Consider the following 17,140-nt stretch of genomic DNA (forward strand, 5'->3'; position numbering starts at 1 on the left):
GCTGCAACGCAGAGTTCACAGGTCAAAGTTGGTATCTTTGTAAAAGACCCTGAGAGGCTTTTTTCTGTATAAATATGGCTCAAACATTGCTTAAACAAAGGAAACTTCCAGCCATTGCTGTGCCCCAGGGTGAGGAGCACCACATTTAAACCCACAAAGTGTGATAGAGCAATTCTTCGGTTTCTCCTTTTTCTCCCTTTCTGGGGTTAACAGGCTGGTGCTGAGCAGCTCTGTACCCCTGGAATTGCTCACCCTCCTCTGTGCCATATCTGGTTCACCTTGCTGAGATGGTGAAAGGCAAAAAACCACAATATTCAAGGTGGAGGCCAATCACAGTCTTATATATCTGTTCAGCAAGGATTTCTGGCTAATTCTCTATTCCTGATCAAACATTTCTCAGTTGTCCTTGATGGGGGTTTCCAACCCAATGCTGATGTTTCATGGAATCAAAGAATCAGAGAAAGGTTTGGGTTGGAAGGGACATTTAAGACCATCTCATTCCACCCTCTGCCATGGGCAGGGACACCTTCCACCAGACCAGGTTGCTCAGAGCTCCATCCAGCCTGGCATTGGACACTGCCAGGCATGGGGCAGCCACAGCTTCTGTGGGAAAAGTGTCCCTGAATTCCCTGGAGGACTTGATAAACTGCCTGAAATGTCAACTGAGTGCATTGCCCAAAGGCTTTGCAGAAAACTGGTTGAAGATGCAGACAAATGGACAATACCTTGGCTAATAGGAGGTTATGTTGGCTCCTGTAGAGCTAACTGAAAATGTTGCCAGCTGGATACAAGAAAGGAAAAGTAATACTGAATAATTTATTTTTAAATAAAACACACATATGTTGCAAAGTGACTGGATTAAAGCTTCTGGGACTTGGGGAATTTTGTGGAATGCATGTGAAATTCAAAATGTGTACTGTGCTGAGTTGAAGATTAGGCTGTTTCCAACTTTGATATTTCCTAGCTTTTCCTCACCTGCTTTCCAATGGCCCTGGGCAGTTTAAGCTGTGTTATCAGATGTGTGCTGGACATGTCTGATGAATGCCAAAATCTCACAGTTCGAGCAGACAGCTACTGCTCTGATCTGAATCGCTGCAGACTTTGAACAGGCTGTGTTTAAGCTGAAAGTGGGTGGTCTGAGTTGTCTGCAGACAGTCTAACTTGAGAGGGATCTTATTCCTGGAGCATATCTAACGCCATATATCAAAAGTTACTTTGATTCTTATCAATATTCTGGAGGCGAAACTTCAAAATATGCCATTAAAACAAAGAGGCATGACTGATCTTTTTAAGAACTCTTGTGAATTTATTGTTCTCCTAAAGTCAAATAACCTAGGAACAGAAAATATATTTTCTGAGTAGATATATAGGTTAAAGCAACTTCCTCTGTAAAAAAAAAAACCCACCAAAAAAACCTTTGGAAAGCTATTTCTTCAGACCTTCCTGACGCTGCTCTGCTCTAAAGAGTCTCCTTAAAGCCTTTCTCACAGCACAGTTAAAAATGACCTCCAGCAAAAGACAATTTCTTCAGTAAACAGCCAGCAAACGCCCTATTAAAGAAAGTATCCTCATTCCTCACATGACATGCAAGCTAAAATAATGGGCTTGTGCCGTCCCTGTGTCTTGATGATGAACATTCTGAGCCCAAGGGGATTTTCCAGAAGAGAGGAGGGCATGGATGGTCAGAGGGTAGATATGCAGCTATGTAAATACACAAAGATTGCTGCTATTTTATGTTCATTTATATTTTATGCTCATTTATATTAGCTGAAGATAATATAACTTCCTGCCCCACCTACATCAGAGATATAGGCTGTGTTTGTACTTCTCTCTTTCTTGAAAATCTCTGTGATTAAGAGTGGTTTTATTATACAAGAAAGGGCAAAGAAAGGGAAAACTACGCTGGGAGTTCTGCACTCTCCTTAACTTTTACTTCTTTTTCTCAGGTCAAATGAATATATTATTTAAACTTGGAAATCTCTTGATGAAAATTCAAGAGTCATTAGGTTAAAGACACTATTATCTAAATTTTTGTTTGTTTGATCTTTTTTTGGAAGAAGCAGTATAATTAATGATGGTAGAGAAACTCTTCCAGAACTCTCCACTTGTGTTTCAAAATCCCAGGGCACAGACTGGACATCCACATTCCCTTTATGAATCAGTCTTAAAATATTGGTGGGTCAAAGTCTCCACAACTGCTTTGAAAAGCAACCAACATCTTCCTGGTTTCAGCTGTATCATTGGGTATTTCCATGTCCGTGGCAGAGGGCAAAATGTGATTTAATTCACTTTTAAACCCTACCTATGCTTTTAAGACACAATGCATTAATGATTTTAAGCAGTATTGTTTTGGAGACAGCCTTCTTACTAAAAAAAAAAAGCCAACTCTCTCATTGTGTAATTACTCATAACAAAGCATAATGTAATTTTGCAAACAGCAAGAGCTTTGTTTTTTTCCAATTTCACATTAATTTTATTGGCCCCAAATCCGAGGCTGTGTTTTTGTATTTGGGCTTTTACCAGGAGCAGAGTATTTCCTGTAAAAGTGCTGTTAACTTGCTGGCACTGTAAGTGTTTCCTCCATAGTTTTGCTGTGAAGGAGCTGGTAGATTTATATAAGCTGAACACACTTTCCTAGTGACACTTTTTTTTCTGGTGTTCATGTTTCCTAGAGGGTGCAGGCTTGTCTCTTTGGTTTATATTGTTTTCTGCCAGTGGGTAAAGCATATACATCTGTGTCAGTCGACTTATACAAAGAACAGCTGTTTTAGCCCCTGTAGAGATATTTTCCCCTTGAAGAGGATTGTTTGGTCTTGTCTTTACGGCTAAATTTTTTAAATCTTTTTTTTTTTTCTCTTTTTTACCTCCAACCCCAGGGGAACAAGTGCTCGTCCAATATCCTGAGGTAAAAACACAAACAAGGCAGTAAAAGCTGAAGCACTCAGTGAGATAAATCTGCAGAGGTCAACTTCAAGCGAGATCACAGCATTGACCTTGGTGAGTTTACCCACAGTAAAACCCAAGTCCTCTGTCTTGGCTGTGTTGTTTACCTCAAGAGAGCTGCTGGCCATTAGTTACCTTCCAGTACAAAGAAATAGAACTGTTTTTCACTAGTGAAGACAAGTCTTTGGAGATCTGACAGAAAATTTGGTTGTGTTGTCAGAATTTAAAATAAAGTGAAGATCCTGCTGCCCTTAACTCCTGAGAGCAGCTCCAGAAGGAAGGCACTTGGGAGAACATGTGCTGGCTGAGCAAGCCCTCCCTGGCCAAATTTGCTGTTTCCCTGCTCCCTTTCACCACACTGCTTCAGGCAAATTCTCAGGTGGACCTGGTCCTGGATTTCACAGAATCACAAAATATCCTGAGTTCAAGTGACCCACAAAGATCACTGAGTCCAACTCTTGGTCCTCCACATGACAGCACCAGGAATTACACCATGTATCTGAGAGCTCAAATTCATCTTGAACTCAGGCAGGCTGGAGGCTGTGACCACTAAAACTTGAGGGCTTTAAGTCCACTGCCCCACTTTTGAATTTTCATGCATCCAGAAACACATATCTGATAACCACAGAATCCCAGAATGGTTTAGGTTGAAAGGTACCTTAAAGCCCATCTGTTTCAATGCCCCAGACACGGGCAGGGAAACCTTTCACTAGCCCAGCTTGCTCAGGGTCCCATCCAACCTGGCCTGGAACTCTTCCAGGGATAATCCTACCAAAATGAGTCAGTCTGGAGGGTGCAGTTTTGGTAGAAGGGTGAAGGTTATAAAGGAGCTGGAATATGACATTTGGAGCCCCAAAGGTGATGGGAAAGAGCTTTGGGAAAGAGCTGCAAGGCTTGGCTAAGCTTCACCTGTGTCAAACTCACTCAGCCTCCTCCACAAAATGGTGAACAGACATATTCATTCATTTTCCTGGCCTTGGAGTTGGTAAAAGTGTCACTGCCAACAATTTGCATTATTCTAAGTGGTGTCATTTTAAATCACACGTGCATGGTGTTCTGCTGCTTTCCTTTGAATCCAGGGATGGGACAGGGTTGGGGGACATCATTGAGATGGTGATGGGGCTGTTGGCACATCTGCAAGTGCTGGATGTGGTGCCTGGAAAAAGGGTGGAAAGGAAATGCCAAAGGATAGAGCACTTTAAACTTAAAAGCAGAGCAGAGACAGACCAGAAACCACACTGCAAAGGTCCTTAGGGAGTGGTGATATTTCCTCTCACTGGCCCAAGAGGGCTTCCTGCTGGTCTGTGCAAACAACCCCACTGCATTAACAGGGGATAGGTAGGGTCTAAAAAGGAGACCTGTCCTCTGAAAATGGGGTTAAACAAGCCCCAACTGCATTTTCACATATCCCCAGTGGGGCTGCAGCTCTCTGCACCACACCCAGGAATTAGAAACTGGGCTGAACCCCAAGATATCTGTCTCTGATGAGAGGAAGACGAGCTCTTAGCCACAGAAGAGCTCTCTCTTTTCTGGCTCATCAATCTGCCAGTGTAAAAATCAAGAAGTGCTTAGCTGTTGTGGTTTGTAAAGCTAATGTTTCAAGCCTGAGGAAGTGCTTGTTCCTGAAAAAAAAAAAGTTCAAGAATGAACTTTTGAAATAATGAGCTTTTTCAAATTGTATCATTTGCTTCCTATAAACCTGGCCTGGAAATATTAACTGTTCCCCAAGGGAGCAGAGTATTTGAGATGGTCCTGACCTCTCCCCATGTGTAATGTGTGTTGTAAGAAGGGCTTTCACCAGGTGTTGTTTGTTTAAACAGATTTCTGGTGACGGCATGGTTACATATGACCTTTAGGGACCACGTTGATAAGGACAGAGTAATTAAAACAAACCCCTGAAAACAGATATAGAGACCCATCAGGAAGCCAGGGATGCAGATGAAAGTGTGTTGGCCCCACAGCTCTGAAAAAAAAACCCAGGGAGGAGTCCTGTGGGTTTTAAGATAGCTGGAAGAGGATAATATTTCTGGGCAAAGTGAGTCAGTCTTGGGCTCACAACTGTTTTCAATAAAAGTACAACTGTATCAATGCACTTACCTGCACTGAGAGTGTTGCTGTCTTAGCTGAAACAAACCCAAAGGCCTCAAATATGATGAGATCAGAAAAGGTTGTAGTGATTTATTGATGATTTTGGCGTGGGGAGGTTCAACAGGTGGGAATTTCACTTAGGAAATCTGTGTCAGAGACTGCTCTTGGATCTCTTAAACTCCAAGTGAACATCCTAATTGCCAAAACATCCTTTTGCTCTACAAGAGGTCTCCAGTCCCTCTGTACTAGAGCTGCTGCAGTAGCCAAAAACTTCAGCTTCATCCATTCCTTATTGTTTTATTTATTTGTTTCACATGGTTTGCTATTCCAGTATGGGGTGAATCATCCTAGAGGTCTCTCCAAGTGCTTGATTCAGAACTTGCCCCTCCCAGGCACCATTCCTCACCTCGTCACAAGCTTAGAGTACTAACCCCCCTGCCTTACCCCTGGTGTGAATTTAGTATGTTTTGAGCCTGTGAAAAAAATTTGCATTAAAGCCTAGGGCATTAACTGATGAAAAATTACTCAGAAACCACTTCAGGTCATAATTCTTTTCCCCTCTGTGTGTCCTGTCTGGGTGGGAGATCAGGGTGAGGTGATCTGCCAGCCATCCAGGTGCCAATGGGAACTGATAGAGACATTCCTTCTCTTTCAGGGGTGCATGGTTGGGTTTCCCTCCTTTTTGTGCAGGTGATGAGTTTCTCTTTGTCTGTTAACTGAGAAACAAATCAGTGGGAGAATTATCTGGGAGGCATCTGCGCCTCTTTCCAATGTGGTTAAAATTGGCAAGCCAGTTCAAAAGTTTGAGGGTGGAGAGGAACCAACAGGCTTTATCCTCATATAAACCTTGTTTCCTGAGGTAAAAATGGCTCCTACTCCTTCTGCACAAACTTCACCTTCTCTTGCTGTGTATCAGGCAGCTAATTGCTTGTGGTTAATAATGAACTCATCTGTTCACAGCCTGCCCTGACTAAGTCAAAGGGAATCCTCCTTCACTCTCCTGCTCTTTTTGCCACCACCCACCACCCAAACCTGCTCTGCCTTCCAGGGTCTTGCAGGTTTGAGATCTGCTTTGATCCCAAGCTCAGCTCTGTGAAGAGTAACTCTCTCCACCTGGGATGTGTCCAGCCATTGTTATCTCTGTGCCTTTGAAGCTGCCTATCTGCAGTGCACTTCTCCATACTGCAGTTCTTACCTCTCCAAGTCCTTTTAACAGCCCCTTCACAGCTGCCTTTGCCTCCACCGCAGGCATTTGGCAGTGCAAAACCAAACAGGGAAGTGGAATCACCCATACTGTTAATTAAATATTCCCCCTCCATCCCATGGGCTGGAGACCCTGGGGTGAGGATTTTTCTGGCTGTGATGAGGGATGCTTTCCTTTGCCCAGTGTCCCACTGGCTCTTTCCCACGAGGAGAACTGCAGGAGTCTGCTATGGCTCCAGGGCTAAGAGCAGCACAGTGGGACAAAACCAGTACAGCTACCATGCTGATTGGAAATGAGTCCAGGGGAAAATCCCTGCTTCAAACAGCTCTGAGCTTTGGAAGGAAGTTTTAGCCCAGGACCAAGAACTGATTAGTAAGTGGGGTTTTTTTCCTGAATGCATTTATCCTCTGCTCATCGCCAAGATCCCCAGGCCTCTGGCAGTGGTGAAACAAGCCAGATGTTGAGATACTCAAAAGCTAATCAGGATCCCATCCTGATCAGCTTTTGCTCCATCCAGCCTAACCTTGAACCCCTCCAGGGATGGAGCATTCACAACTTCTCTGGACAGCTGTGCCAGTGCCTTGCCACCCTCACAGTCAAGAATTTATTCCTAATATCCAATCTAAATCTACTCTTTCAGTAGAAGGACAATCATTATAGAGGATTACAGTTCATTTTGAGGGTTAGGTGAAATCTCAAAGTGCATGCTGGTTAACTGGGAATAAGTAAATGAATTCTTCATTCAATTTGGCCTTTGCTCAGGACAAGTAGTTGAGTCTCCTCTCCCTGATCTCACTTATCTTTGAAGCTGCAGGGAGTTCATTAGAGTTGTCTGTCTCTGAGCAACTAAAGATTAAGGTGTGCATACATTAGCCCAAGGAAAATACATCAAGCCAAGGAGAGAAAATATGCTCTATGCACTACAGCTGAGTACAATTGTGTGCTGCCACACACCAGTGCATATGGCCCTGGATCTCTCACGTCTGATTCTGCCCTGGAATAATTCAGAAATGAATATGGGATCTATTTGTACGTCAGCCTGTCGAACTCTGAGCGTGACTCCCGGCAGAGGTTACTTGGAACAGAGCCCACGAAGTCCCACTGAGATTCCCATTGAGATACATATAGACCATTGTGTATTGCACATTAATGCAGAGTAATTATGTCGTACTGGAAACCTTTCAAGTCAGCATTCATCATTCAGAAATCGTCTTAAACCAGTTTGTGCTTGAAAGTGAATTGTGCGAAGTTGGCAGCCATAACCACCGCTGCAGCAGAGCGTATAAAAGCCCTTTCATTGTGGAGTTGGTGGTTTTACTGTAACTTCCCTGTCTCATCAAGGAACACCATAATTCACTGCAAAAATCTGTAACTCCTGCAGCATCCAGAGCCTGTGGCTTGCTGAGCATGAGTGACTCCAGCCTGAGCTGCGGTGGGATCATCGCTCCACATCCCCAAGCGTACCATCAGCAGAGAAACTGAGCAGACACTCCCATGGAAGATGGTCCAGATTGTCCTTCCCAGGTGGTAGGGCTGTGCTGGCTGGATGGGAGTAGGGCAGGAGGAGGAACGTCATCCTCAGCAGCCGTTCTTAAGTTGAGCTAATAAAGAGGCAAGCAGGCATTTGCAAATATCATGCTGGGCAGATTCTCCAGGGCCTCTGTCACAGCTGCAACATGAAAGAGATGATAATGAATATCTCGTCTGTTCCGTGGCCTTTCGGGCTCTTCCTGAGTTTGCAGTAGGATTGCGGTATGCAAAGAGCAAGCCTCCAGCCTCGTGTACCAAATTAAGTGGTAAAAATAATTGTGAAGCAATTTGCGGCTCGGTTTCATTATGTTGTTTTTTCCTTTCCTTTAGGAGCTGCAGACACATAGGAATAGCCTCAAGACTGCTTTGGTGAGGATCTTCCAGCTCAATTAGGTTTTCTGCATCATTTCAATGTCCAGCATGTAAATGAAGAAATATCCATCCAGGTTGCTGGTGGTGGGAAGGAGTGAAACTGAGTCGTTAAAAACCCCTTTGAAGAGTATGTATAAAACAGTGCTCCCACTAAATTCAATGCTTAAGCTTCCACAGATCTCATTACAGACAGATTTTCACCAGGCTCCGATTTAAGTGGAGCTGCTCACATCCTTACAACAAGCATCTTAATAAGCTTTTGCAAACTTGAAGCCTTAACTCATGGTCCCAGCTGCTGGATGTGGGAAAGATATATTAGTCCCGCTTTTTGCCATGTGGAAGACTGCTCTCTACATGACATTAATTGCTCTCTGCCTGGCTTAATAAGAGTCTGCTTTCAGCAGCCCAATATAACCATGTAATCAGAAGAATTTCTGTTTATTGTTAAAATGTTTTCATGCCTAGAAAATGAAGACTTCTGGAATGTGTCTGATGGCAACACGACGCGGGCGTCGGGAGCGAGCGCGAGCGTCTGGAGCGCTGAGCCGCGATTTGCTCCGCAGCCACCCCGTGCCCTGCTCAGTGATGAGCCACAGCCCAGCTAGAATTTAATTTCAGATTAAGGAGCCCAAGGCAGAGAGGGCGTTTCATTACAAGAGAGGACATAGCGTGCTGGTTTATGCTGCCCCTGTGCTTTGGGGCACCAGCAATCCACTGCAATCCCAAAGGATGAGCAGCTGGGATGTGTCCTGAGCACATGAGCCATTCCTGGAGTGAGGGTGAGCTGTCAGATGTGTTACAGCCTCCCCACAGCAGGGATGGCATGGAGATATCATTGGTAATGCCCTTCTTCCCAGGATAATCCCATGCCAGCTGTCCACACCACCCCCCAGATACCACCACAGGATGCCGTGCAAGGGAGAGGACAGTGTGTCCTTTGGGGTGCCAGCTTGCACTTTGGGACATTGTCACCTTAGGCCATGTCCCTGGCAATCAGCATCCCCTTTGGTTCTCTCTATCCCAGGAGGTTGTCCCACGTGTTTTCAATGGAGGGAGAGAGCTCCAGCATAGGAGGATGTCGTTCTAGAGAGGGACTTTCTCCAGGAAAATTATCCCAGGTGCTCTCATTTCTTGCAGGAGCCATGCTGGAGAAAAACTGGGTCAACAAAGGATATCCTCCTCCAAAACAAAATCTCATCCTGGTGCTCATGATTTTTAATTGGGCAGCACCCTCTCAGCTAAATTAACTTGTGCTCATCTGGCTCCTCCTGCTGCACAATCCCCCACCCAAATCACAGACTAGCATCCACCTGGATCTAATTAGAGCTGGAAGAAAATGAGGGTTTTGAGAAGCTGTGTCTGAAACAGGCATTTTTCAGAGGTTCCTTTGCTTATGAATGTCCATTGAAGGGAGCCACCCTGCAGGAGCAGCAGGCTATATGTCAGGGGAAACATCCCCAGCATGTCCCCTCTCTAAGCATCACAGTGAGCAGTTCCATAGTGCTCAGCTGCTGTGGCATCGGGGACACACTTGCCCCAGGCATCCCCTGCCCTGACTGGCCTTGGCTTTACCTATTTATTTCTCAGTAAGTGCATCTGAGCCAGGAAAATTGCTGTTTTGGCTGCTTCTCCCTTCACCCGTGAGTGATTTTTTCATCTCCAGGCAGCCACCTGTGTGCTGGACACAAGGGACTCAGTAAGGACTGAAAAGCACTGGGGTTTTTTTGGTTGTTTTTTTTTTTTTTCCATTGCATCCTGCACGTTTCCAAGGGGAGCCCTTTCCCCTCTGCCAAGGTTCAATGCAGCTCTTATGCACTGGATCCACAAAAAAAAAGCAGTAAATACAGCACAGAAGCATGCTTTGTGTGCTCTCCTGCCCGAGAAAAGTGGTGTAGAGCAACTAGGGTTTCAAAGCTTCCTTCGATAGGACGTTTCATTCCCTGTGGGATTTTGGGCACCGTGAAGCCGAGCTAACTCAGCAAATGTGTTTACTTTTGTGAGCTGGAGAGCCACAAGGCAGGAATTCACAGCAACCCCAACTTCTTAGCACAGAACCAATAACATTATGAGCACCTCAGGGCAGCTGTGAACAAGGGCTTCTTTTATAGGCAGGAAAGTGTAATACAAAGTGATTCTCGGCCACAGGAAAAGGGAAAATCGCCCAGGTAAATGTGCAGTGGGAACTGCAAACTGGATTCTTTCTGAAAAGTTTAATAATTCTGTGTTATTCCATGAAAGCTTTCCGGTATTAGGAGCAATAACCCCCTCCTCCATTCCTACATGTTAAAGTAATTAGATTGCAAAATACAATGGCTACATAATGTATCTATGGCTTTTGTTATTTAGGGGGGATTTTTTGGTTTGTTTCTCTACCCCCATGACGAGTTTAATTGAAATCCAAATTAAACCAGAGGCTAAAATAAATGGTGACAAGCTGGGTGCTCCCTCTGGGTCTGTGGCCTCACTGACACACACGTTTCTTCAAAAATTTCTAGGAAATGTAAAGCCAAATTAGAAAAGTCTCAATATGCCAAGATGCTGCAAGAGATGTTTGGCTGTTCCTCAGGAACTGGTTCTCTGGATTGGTTCTTTAAAGTGTGAGGATTTTCCCTTCCAGCCAGCCTAGCACAGTGGTGTTGCTAAATGAAATTACACAGGGATCACCAGGGCAAGGAAAAGAAAAATAAAATGTACCATTCCTCAAATAAAGGGCTGCAGTGTATCACCTTGCCAGACTGGAAAGGAACTCCAGCTTATGAGGGAAATAGCAACGTTGGCTATTTTCTGAAGATTAAGCAGCACAAGTGCTGCCTGGAATTTAATTAAAGATACATGTGTTTGCTTTATGTTCTTTCTTGCTGTTTGACCAGAGAGGAGCTTGGTTGTGAAGTCAGGTGCTTCCTAGAGAGCTGAGGGACAGCAGGACAAGTCCTGGCTCTGCTTACATCCCTGCACAGAGGGTAAAAGCCGAGGTCACATCCTGACCAGTGGTCACTCCGGACAGTGCTGACCGGTCAGGAGATGGAGCTCTGACCACACAGCCCAGCTGGGAATCCTCTCTGCTCACTCCTAGATTTCTGCCCACATCCTCAGCTCCCTCTGCTCTGCACTGGCTTGTGCATCAGCATCCAACCTCCTCTCCATCTGTACAGTTGTGGCAGAGATCTCTGCATCACAGTGTTCACTCATGAGAAAATGAGTGAAATGAAGGAAATGATGGAAATGAGATCCTCCCCACAGCACTCTCAGTGTTCCCCAGGAGGCAGCTGGAGGGTGGGTTTGGTGCCTGGCTGGGGCCTCTTTCCCTGTCACAGCACAACCCATCCATCCCCATGCTCCTCTCCGTGTTTATGGTGTGCTTGGGAAGCTTTTCATAAGCAGTTGTTCTTGGTGGGGGCTTTTAACACTTGCAGCTGTAGCACTGAGCAAGACGTGTCTTGCAGAATGCTTTCAACGAAGTAAATGAAATCCAGTTATTTAAATTTATGCAAAAAGACTGCAATAAATGGAAGAGTATTTTTTAAAATGCATGTCACACAGCGATTCTATGGAAAATGAAGATACTGAGGACTAGTTATCAGCTCCTAGGATCCAGCTGATCAATATGTATCAGTCCAGAGGACAGCAGAAGATGATGAATAGCAATTTCCACCATCGTATTAATTCCTGTAGTATCTGATGGCTTCCCAGTCCCTTAATTAATTTAGCCTCATGACCTTTTGAGGTGCCAGGTGCTCTGAAGGGGAACAAAGGCACAGACAAACACACAACTTCAGTTCCAGGCCTCAGCTCTTGGCTTAGATCATGGAATCACAGAATGGTTCAGGCTGGAAGAGAGGATGGATCCAGCCCTACCCCAGAACATCCCAGTCCCACTGGAGATCACCATGCCCAGATGTCCCTCATTTCTTCTGCAAGCTCGATGAGATGGATTCATCTCACAAAAACCCTGAGCTTTGAAATGAAGCCCAGCAGTTATGGTGGTGACCCAACAGAGGTGGTTGTGAAAAAGCACAAAAACATGTTGCCTGTCCCTGCTCTAAAATACACTTTCAGCTGTAAAGAGTTTAGTTTCCTCAATCCCCTTCCAGACCACAGCCTGGCTAGTGTTTCCCTGTGCTGGGATTTACCTTTCCAAGTGATTTGGTCATTGTTTCCACTCCACAAGCCTCTCAGATGGGGAGAGCTTTCCCTTTCTGAAGCATTTTTGCTCTCTGCAGATAAAGTGCAGCCTCAGCCCCTTGTAAATCAGAGCTCTCACCTTCAGCAATGAACAGTCCTAACCACAATTTAATAAAAACCAAATTAGGTCACCGTGGGAGCCAAAGCAGCTGAACCAGGAGGCTTCTTTGCATCTCTAAATGCTGTCCTAATGCTGAGGAGTGTTGCAAAAGACAAATGCTCTTTTTTGGAAATCAACACCAGCATTTCTCTACTTCTGGCTGCTGGCAAGAATGTCCCCCTCAGCACAGGGTGAGGCTAATCTCAGCCCTTGTTTGCTGCTGGAAGTGCTGGGGCTTACCTGGCCATCCAGTAGCAACTCACAGGGCTGCAGCTTCTCCCTGGAAGATTTTAAAAGTCCAGTCTAAAATATCATGAAAATACAAGGAGGCTTGTTTGGCACGTAGCATCGATTTCTCTCCCCACAGCTGGCCTCATGTGATAGTCTGAAATATTACTTGTAATATTATGAGATCCAGAGTGATCTTCAAATTGATGATGTCCCTTTAAAATGACTTTCAAAAAATGCTTTTAAAGTAGATGACAGATTTTTAATACCACCCGCAGAGTTCAGCATGTATCAGTGTCACTGTTCTTGCACAGCTGTAGCAAACCCTCTCCATCTGGACTTTAAAAGATTTGACTTTAAAAAGGCAAAACAGCAAACCCCCAATCATTAAGCAGGACCCATTTGCCAGAGATCGATGAAATTAAAGAGTGCTCGTGTTAAATTACTTCCATCCAGCATGTATGACACATTAAATTTGTTACACTTGGGAAATTGTCATATTCCTTCTGCTATTACGAGGCAGAAATACAAAAATTCCTAATAAAAGAACACACACACATGAAAAATCAGCTTCTTATGGCATTTCTCTTTGAAGTTGTGTGGCTCAGTGCCAGCGAGAAGCCACAGGCTCATCTGCAGCTGCCTTGCTGGACCCTGTGTGCTAACAGAGACACTGGACACGATGCCAGAATTTGAATTAGTGCCCTCCTTTCTCTCATACTATGACCAGCACAGCATTTTGCAGGCCCAAAGTGATCTTCCTTTTATTTTTTTTTTTAATTCTATTTCTTGATTTTCAGAAGATACAAACTGTTGCTGTCTTAAGTGCAACAGGTGACTGGGTGGAGAGATCTGCACTTCAGCACCAAGGGACATGTTCTGAGAGGGAAAAGTCACCTCCAGGCACCTTCTCCAGCAGCATCTTATCCTTAGTGCCTGCCCTCCTTAGCTGAGGGTTTGTCCTGGTTTTGATGGCCATCTGTCTCTTGTCATGTGCAGGTTATCCAAGGACACAGAGCCAGAGGACTCAAAGTGCTGGTGGCATCAAAGATGTGTGGGTTATCTGAGGCGTGAGCTGTGAGCAGCAGAAAAGAACCATTTAAATCCAACGTGAAAAACTGCTGAGAGGCTGGGCAAGCCCCTGTGAAGCCTTGCCTCCTCCTCATCCCCCCACATCCCAGCATGGGCAGACCCTGCTGCCATTGGGGGATTTACAAATAGCCAGGAACCCATCTGGTGTGAGGGAGGGGAGAGGGTGAGTCTGCAAGAACATGAAGAAGAAAATAAGGGGAAGGAGGAGTTGATTTTTCTTAATGCCTTCCACAGGATGACCTTTGACTCCTGAGGGGAGATGATCTTCCTTATCAGCTCCTTTCAGATTCCTCGTGAGATGCTCAGCAGAGAGGATGTCCAAGACTGATGGATGCAGGGATGGAGGGTTGGATGGATGTAAGGACACAAGTAGAAACACAACTTCTCTTCTGCTGCTCTAGTTTTCCTATAAAAATATGCATGTCCTGTCACTTATCACTTCCTTCAATCCTGACAACTGATGAGAAAGTGTTTAGGACTCAAGGTCTTTATTTAGTTTTCTAATCAAATAATTTAAATGTATGAGTTGACACAATAGGCAAAGAGCCATAAGTCCCACTGCTTGCTATTATGTGTGATTCTCCTTTGAGCAAATACATAATCACAGCCCTAAGTTATAATAATTATGTAATATTTCTTGATAGAAGCAATTGGAATCCATTGTGTAGGGAAGTAATTACAGCCTACTTTGGTTCCTTTGTTTCTGAGTGGGTGGCATTTATGGGCAAAAAAAATTATGCATGCTCAAAAATCTTTATAAAATGTTGGGTTCTCAGAAAATCTTGGGCATCCTCAGATGTACAGGATTTGTAAGGGATAATAAATTCTCTTTATTTTCTGCAATGCAAAAATGTGTATTCAGTTAACCAAGAAACATTTAGTTCTAAGGACGATAGAACATCAATGCAAATGTTTTACTTACAAAAAAAAAAAAGAGGAGAGTTTATAAATTTACGCATTTAAATAAGCTTGATGGGTGTGTGCACATGTTCCCTCTCACACACACAGAAGGTATGAGCTGCTTTTAAGATGACACCTTAAATATGGATTTTTATTCTGTAGCAGTTTCACGTTGGAGGGTTCTTATTTGTAATTAAATTGCTGAGAAAACCTTCACTGTAGTGACAGAGCAAAAATTGCCTTAAAGGAATAAATTAACAGTAATAGCACAAAAGAAGAAATGTCAGGCAGACTTCTACAACACTGTCTAATTTGCTTTTCTGATCACATCAGTGAAGGTCTGGAAATAACCAGATGCATTAACATTTATCTAGGAATTATAAAAGTTGCCATCCTGCCAGATATTCAGTTGGTTTATTAATTACCAGCAGAAACCTGAGATGAGATGTGTGTTGGTTCAGCTTCTTAACTGCTCACTGGAGAATGTTTTTAAAGGGATATCCTGTAGAGAAATAAGAGATGTTTGGGAAATATTTTTGAAGCTTGAAAACAAAAATGTTAAGTTTCAGTTCCTGCCATGATCTTGGTAAGTCTTTCATCAAGTGTATGGGGAGCTGGTAAAGGATGCAGGAAGTGGGCTGAAGAGAAGAAAAGATCATAAGAACACAAATATTTATCCTGGAGGTATGGGGTGGACTTTTTTACATAGCAAGTGAAGGGGCTCTTCTAAAAACATGGTGTTCTCAATCAATCCTGCACCCATTACTGTCATGCTGGGTGCCAAAATTGGTGTTGAAGAAGCTGAAATTGGTGTTTTCCGTGTCAGACTTGGGTCCTATTCAGTCCTGCCAGTGCCTTTTCCCACTAAAAGTCATCGCTGACTCTGGAGATTAGATGAGATATCTCCCAGTCACAGGCATGTCTGGTGCACTGAGCATTTCTTCACTTAGATCTGCCTATTTTATCTGCCTGCTTCCCATGGAAAGCTTTGCAAGTGGCTTCCAAAGATGAAAAGAAAATGTGTTATTTTCCTCGCTCTGCACATAAGCCCAGATATTTTTGTTCCTTTTGACTGCTTCCTGATCAATAGGCCAATTTTAGTTAGTGACCCTTTTCAGAATGTTCTCCTGGCCACTAGAGATTCTCTAAATTGCTCAAAAACTGCTCTGGTGAGAACAGAAATAGGCAGTGTGGCCCCAGCCCTGTTCAGTGCAGATGCACAGGCTATATATAATTCTGTTTTTTCTGGGTATAGACCTACATGCAGGCCCCCACTGGAAGCCTTTTCTCTGTGGCTGAGTAGCACTTAGCATGAATTTTTTTATTCGTGTCTATCTTTTAAGATACACTTTTTCATATGTCAATTTTATTCTGGATGCCTGCTGCCTACAAAAAGTGATGGCAGGATAGCAAAGCCCACCCTCTTCTACATATTTTGACTAATTGCCTCAAAACATCCTGTGTTAGATTCAGGCTGTGTTTTACACCCACATCACCACCATTTTCTCACACTTTTTTTTTTTTCCACTGGCTTTCTGAAACAAGGCTGCCAAAGCTGCCAAAATCCTTGGAGATGAATTAGAGGTCAAATTTGGCTCCTCCTGAGTGGAAGGGGCAAGGAGAAAGCCACAACTCTTCCCTATCCTACAGGGCAGCTCCTGTGTAGCTGTGAAAAACCATTTGCCAAGAGGATAAAGGAACTTCACAATGAATTTGATGGGAAACATAACTGATGTGTTTGGGCAGGGTTTGGAGAGGTGGATGGCTGTTGGCTGCTGCCTTGAACATCCCTGGCTGTGGAGCCTGGTTTTCCTCCAGGCCTGAGTCTCACCTGAAGGGAGACTTTCAGGAAAAAGACACTTCAGGGATGTGCCAATTCCATAGCTGCTGCTCACCTTATTGATGCTTCGTATTGAGATTCAAATTCCTTTTTTGAAAGATTGCAATTTACGCATCAGTGTTATTGTAGCTGCGGAGATTTCTTAATGACTTCCTGTCAAGCACAAAATGCAAGCTAATTTCTGATCCCAAAGAAGTGCTGTGACAAAGACATTTTTAATGAAAATGTTTGGTACAACCAAGCCACTCTGCTGCTCCAGGTCAGTCTGTGCAGCTCATCCTCCTGTGACTCCTACCCTGATCTCCTTCACCCCTTAAAAGTAGCACTCTAATTCCTGCTTGGCTGGGAAAGGTCAAGCCAAGCTAAGAAATAATTTTTTTTCTCATGAATCTTAGCATGATTAATTTGTCCTACTGGTTTCAGAACATGAGAATGTGATCCCACTCCAGGTGACAGCTTTTTGGAATATGCCTGGTAACTCCACAGTGTGACTTCCTTCAGCACCCTGTATTAATAAATAGGACCCCTTATTAATAAAAATATAACAAGAGAAAAAGACATCTCAGAAACCAAACATCTCTTATAATTCACTAAAGAGTTAATAGGCAATCCTGCACCTCACAGGGAGACCTTTGCTACACATTTTTAATGGCCTGGGCTC

At 44.0% G+C, this 17,140-nt stretch overlaps 1 long non-coding RNA gene across 1 annotated transcript; it reads right to left on the bottom strand.

Annotated features, from left to right (window-relative positions):
• Positions 1 to 5,101: 5,101 nt before the first annotated feature.
• Positions 5,102 to 14,313, bottom strand: LOC146435823 (uncharacterized). Its single transcript, XR_014852395.1, has 2 exons — positions 12,660 to 14,313; positions 5,102 to 8,215 (listed from the first exon to the last, which is right to left on the bottom strand). It is a non-coding gene; the product is annotated as an uncharacterized LOC146435823 (long non-coding RNA).
• Between the last annotated feature and the right edge of the window lie 2,827 nt (positions 14,314 to 17,140).

This window comes from Lichenostomus cassidix, chromosome 5 (genome assembly GCF_008360975.1).
Source record: "Lichenostomus cassidix isolate B80296 chromosome 5, HeHo_3.0, whole genome shotgun sequence".
Classification (NCBI taxonomy): domain Eukaryota; kingdom Metazoa; phylum Chordata; class Aves; order Passeriformes; family Meliphagidae; genus Lichenostomus; species Lichenostomus cassidix.